This window comes from Hemitrygon akajei, chromosome 16 (genome assembly GCF_048418815.1).
Source record: "Hemitrygon akajei chromosome 16, sHemAka1.3, whole genome shotgun sequence".
NCBI lineage: Eukaryota > Metazoa > Chordata > Chondrichthyes > Myliobatiformes > Dasyatidae > Hemitrygon > Hemitrygon akajei.
This window is the reverse complement of record NC_133139.1, coordinates 44,020,116-44,026,115: the sequence shown is the minus strand read 5'-3', so window position 1 is coordinate 44,026,115 and position 6,000 is coordinate 44,020,116.

Sequence of the window (6,000 nt, the reverse complement as noted above, 5' to 3'; positions counted from 1 at the left end):
TTATTTCTGCCTCCAGATTTTTTATTTGCTCCATACTTTCTTTTTTCCTTTTAGATGTTAGTGCTATTAATTTTCCTCTTATATACGCCTTGGATGCCTCCCATACCAAGGACAGCTTTACAGTGCTCCCTACGTTCAATTCAAAAAGCGAAGTCAGATCCTCAGACAGCTTATCACTGAAATTCTCATCTTTTAACAGCATAGTATTCATTTGCCATCTACCCCTCCTCCCCCTTTCAGTATTGAAATCAATTTGAATTTCAACCGGTGCATGGTCTGATAATGCGATTGGGCCAATTTTACAGTCTATCACCTGTTCAACAATAGAGTAGGATATTAGAAAAAAATCTATTCTAGAGTAGGATTTATGTCGATGAGAGAAAAATGTTTATTCTTTTCCAGATGGATTCACCAATCGCCATATATCCACCAGACTGACATCCTCAATAAGTTGATGAAAGGCAAACCTGTCCCTAGGTAATGGTGATGTCTGAAATTTGCTTTTATTAATAACTGGGTCCATTACTTGGTTAAAGTCTCCTCTTAAAATTATTTTTCTTCCTTGGCACCTAAAATTTTGTTCACCTTGTTAAGAAAGTCTGAATCTTCCTTATTAGGTGCATTTATGTTATAAAGTACTATCTTCACCCCATTAATAAGTGCATCTATGCAAATTATCATGCCTTCTGTGTCTTTAAATTCTCTAAGCAATACAAAATTAAGTTTTTTGTTAAATAAATCATTGTCCTATTTTATTTGCTATTAAATGACGAATAGAATACCCGGCACACCCAATCTCTTCCAAATTTCAGTGCTTCAACATCTTTAAAATGTGTTTCCTGGACAAATGCAATATCAATTTGTTTACCTTTAAGGTATGATAAAATCTTTTTCCACTGGATTGGGTTTCACACCCATTAATGTTCCATGATATGAAATTAACCATTTTCATGTTCTAAACCTCATGCACACATGTGCAAAAATATATATTTTACCGGATGACTCAGTCTGGAATTCAATAATTCCAAAAAAAAATCCAAAGAAAAACCTGCTGCACTCTTTTCCCATGTTAAATTATTACCAACAAACCCTGCAAAGGCTGCACTTTCAAACAACAATTAAACAACCAACATAACCCAAAAACATAGCTATAATATATTCCTGCCAGATTAACTAACAAATAAAAACAAATAGGCACGATAAACTCTACAACGAAATAGAAAAGAAAAAGACACATGTTATGGTCCGTGAAGTACCGTGCCAGCTAGTAAGCCTAACACTAAACAGACCGCTTTATCCAGCTCCCCACACACCCTGTTCTACGTAAAAAGTTATCTCCACCTATTACTGTCTCTCAGTCAATGCCAGCGCCGCACTTTTCCTGAATGAATTTATCTGCTTCTGCAGCAGTAGTAAATAACTTGTTCTTTCCTTTCCATGTGAAGTGCAGAATTGCTGGATAAGTGAGTGCATACCTCACGTTGACTCTTTGCAGCTTTTTCCGAGCCATAGTAAATGCCCTCCATTTTTCAGCCAATTCTCTGGACATATCCGGAAAGAAGTAGACTTTACATCCCTCCCACTGAACTCCACTTTTTGCTTTGGCCGCTTGCAGCACTTTCTCTCTGGCCGAAGAGCGTAAGAATCGTATTAGGACCAACCTGTGGGGGTGATCCTCGCCTGGCCAAGGAGGCGGGACACAATGCGCCCTCTCAATCTCAAACTCTGTGTTCAGTTTGATGCCAAATCCCTCAGACATGATTCTTTGCACACACTTAATCATACGCCCGTTTCCACACCCTCCTTTAGACCAATCAGCCTGACGTTGTTGCGTCTGCTCCTGTTCTCAAGCTCCTCGACACGGTTCCACAGCAGGTCCAAGCGTTTATTATTCTGCTCGCTGGCACCCACTAGTTGCACAGTGGTGTCCTCCACACTGGAGAGACGACCCACAACTTCCGTCAGCCTCTATTGAATGGCATTGACAGAGTTCTTCAAATGCGTTGTCGTTTCCTTAATCGTAGATACATCAGAAGCCACCACGAGTATACTCCTAGTGCCTTCCACGGTGCAAACTGATGCAAAATATTATTGCATTCACCCAACATTTCCTTTTTTCCCCCTAATACATATATTATACCATGTATGGTTATATGGTTATAATGCTACCACCCCAGCATCACTTTCCAGCAGTCAAATATCTACCCTTGTCTCCCTTTTCCCCTTTACATATCTGAAAAAAACTTTTTGTTATCTTCTTTAATACTACTGTTGAGCTTACCTTCAGATTTCATCTTTTCCCCCTTTTGTATTTTCAGTTACCTTCTGTTGATTTTTTTGACGTTTGCTAATCCTCCATTTTCCCACTAACTTTTGCTCTATGACTTTAGCTTTTATGTTGGCTTTGTCTTCCCTTATAATCCCTGGTTGTATCATCATGCCTTTAGAATACCTTTGTATCTTTGAGATGTGTCTATCCTGTGCCTTTCTAATTGCTCCCAGAAACTCCAGTCATTGATGCTCTTCGTTTATCCCTGGTGGGGATCCTTTCCAATTAACTTGGGTCATCTCCTCTTTCAGGCCTTTACTGCACTGTAATACTGATTTATCTGACTTTTGCTACTGCCTGTCAAATTGAAGTGTGAATTCAATTGTATTATGATCATTGCTCCTAAGGGATTCTTTACCTTATGCTCCTGAATCAAGTCCGGTTCATTACACACCACCCAATGTAGAATAGCTAATCCCTTACAGGGCTCAACAAAAAGCTGTTTTGTAGGCATTCTACATAACCTTTCTTTCCAGATCGAGTACCAACCTGATTACATGCTTATTGAAATCCTCCTTGGCTATCACAACATTTGCTTTAGACTTGCCTTTCCTCTCTCATGTTGTAGTTGTAGCCCATATCCTGCTACCATTTGGAGTCCTATATATAACTCCCATCATGGTCTTTTTAGCTTTGCAGTTTCTTAACTCTACCTACAAGTATTTTGCATCCTCTGATCCCATGTCATCTCTTTCTGAGGATTTTATTTTATTTTTTTGCCAAAAGGTCCATGGCACTCCCTCGGACAACCTGGCTGTCCTTTCTTCACAATGAGTGACTCAGTGATACCCACAATGTCATATCTGCCAGTCTTTAATAACACTACAAGATCATCTACCTTATTCTGTATCCTGCTTGCATTCAAATGTAGCACATTCAGTTCCGTATCCATCACCCTTTTTGATTTTGTCCTTCTTTTACACTACAACTGATACCACACACTGCAATCTTGCCCTATCATCTACCTCTCCTTCCTGACAGTCTTATTACACACTGTTTTTGCTTGTTATACAACAGTTAATATCACTCTGTTTCTATACCCCTGTCAAATTGTCTTAAATACAAACCAACAGCTTTACCAAACATGTCAGGAAATTTGTTGGTCCAGTTGAGGTTCATTTGTAACCCATCTCTTTTGCACAGGTTATACATTCCCCAGAAGAGATCCCAATCATCTAGAAATCTGAAATCTGCCCCACGCTAGTTTCTCAGCCATGCATTCATCTGCCAAATCCTCCTATTCTTACCCTTATGGATGCGTAGCATAGGCAGCAATCTAGAGGTTTCTACCCCGGATGCTCTACATTTCAGCCTTCATCTGAGCTCTCTAAATTCTCTCTTCAGGATCTTCTCACTTTTCCTACCTATGTCATTGGTGCCAATATGTACAAAGACTTATGGCTGCTCACCTTCTCTCTTCAGAATGTCATAGACAATAGACAATAGGTGCAGGAGTAGGCCATTCGGCCCTTCAAGCCAGCACTGCCATTGACTGTGATCATGGCTGATCATCCACAATCAGTACCCTGTTCCTGCCTCCTCCCCATATCCCTTGACTCCGCTATCTTTAAGAGCTTTATCTAACTCTTTTTTGAAAACATTCAGAGAATTGCCCTCCACTGCCTTCTGAGGCAGAGGATTCCACAGATCCACAACTCTCTGGGTGAAAAGGTTTTTCCTCAACTCCGTTCTGAATGGCCAACCCCTTATTCTTAAACTATGGTCTCTGGTTCTGGACACCCCCAGCATCGGGAACATGTCTCCTCCCTCTAGCGTGTCCAATCCGTTAATAATCTTACATGTTTCAATCAGATCCCCTCTCATCCTTCTAAATTCCAGTATATACAAGCCCAGTCGCTTCAATCTTTCGACATATGACAGTCCTTCCATCCCGGGAATTAACCTCGTGAAACTACGCTGCACTATCTCAACAGCAAGAATGCCCTTCCTCAAATTTGGAAACCAAAACTGAACACAATCCTTTCTCAAATTTGGAGGCTAAAACTGCACACCCTACCTAAGATGTGCCTGTCCCTGGGAAGGGGGAGCAAGATACCATCTGGGTGCCGCTATCACATGCAGAAAATCTTGTGTCTAATCCTCTAAATAAGAAATCCCGTATCACTACATTGGTCCTCCTCTCCCCTCTTTGCTGTTGGAACTGCTTCCTTTCACATTATATGTCAATAATTTGGATGCGCAATCAACGGTTATATGGTCAAGTTTGTGGATGATAAGAAGATGAGTAGAAGAGCAGGTCATGTTAAAGAAACAGGGAGTCTACAGATGAACATAGACAGATTAGGAGAATGGGCAAAGAAGTGGCAAATAGTGTAGGGAAGAGTATGGTCATGCGCTTTGGTTTAAGAAGTAAAAGTGTAGACTATTTTGTAAATGGAGAGAGTATTCAAAACTCAGAGGTGCAAAGAGAGTTGGGAGTTCTCGTGCAGGATTCTGTAAAGGTTAACTTGCAGTTTGAGTCAGTGGTATGTAAGTTAAATGTAAAGTTGGCATTCATTTTGAGAGTAATATTATATAAACACAAGTGTGCAATGCTGAGGTTTATAAGGCTTTGGTCAGATTGTAATAAGAGTATTATGAGCAGTTTTGGGCCCCTTATCTAAGAAAAGATGTGCTGTCATGGGAGAGGGTCCACAGGACGTTCATAGTTGTAGGTGTCATGTATCTATTTACTGACTGTCTGTAGTGTAATTGTGTAGCGCATCCACACTCTGGGTTAAGGTACTTTGTCACGTTGGTCTGGGTAGCAGTAGAAATAAATAAACAGAGGTACCTGTTCACCTACGTAGCAGCAGAATGAGGGACTGAGTTGGGAATGCATATTTCTTCTTGACCACTCATCTTTCTTTGATTTGTTCCAATTACACTCACCCTGCTTGTCTTTGTTTGAATTTGAGATAACTACACTTGTTTTGTTCGACTTTGTTTTACAAAAATTAAGTATGAGTCAAATAATTTTATTTTTGGTTTGTCATAAAGGATTAAACATACTTTTTTGAGTTGGAATTTAATTATTTGGAAGTATGTCATATTATACGATACTTCCTCATGCAGCCTCTCAGCAACTTTCAAATTTGTTTTGAAGCAGTTGTGACAATGAAAGTGATTCCAGGAATAAAGGAGTTAACGTTTAAGGAGTGTTTGGTGGCTCTAAGCCTGTTCTTGATGGAGCTTTGAGCAAAGATTGGTGCTATCATTGATATCTTCGAACATGCAAAGGACTAGAAAGAGCAGATGTGTAGAGGATGTTGCCTAAATTGGAGGAGTTAATGACCAGATGGCATAGATTCAGAATAAAGTGACATCCATCGAGGGCAGAGATGAAGAGTAATTTGCTTTGCCAGCTGTTGATGAATCTGTGTAATCATTAGAACAGTGCGCTGTGAAGGACCACTCATTGGGTATATTTAAAACAGAAATAGATAGATTCTTGATTGGTTGGAGCACAAACTGTTACAGGGACAAAGCAGGGTTAATTCTGCTTCGGTATCTTATGTTCATGGTCTTATTTTGACTTACAATGCTCTGCAAACCTTTAAAATTCAGCTTCCAAAGTGAATCACCTGACATCTTCTGGGTTGAACTCTATTTGTCAATTCTCAGCCCAATTCTGCATCCTGTCAATGTCCTATTACCAACTACAAAAAAAC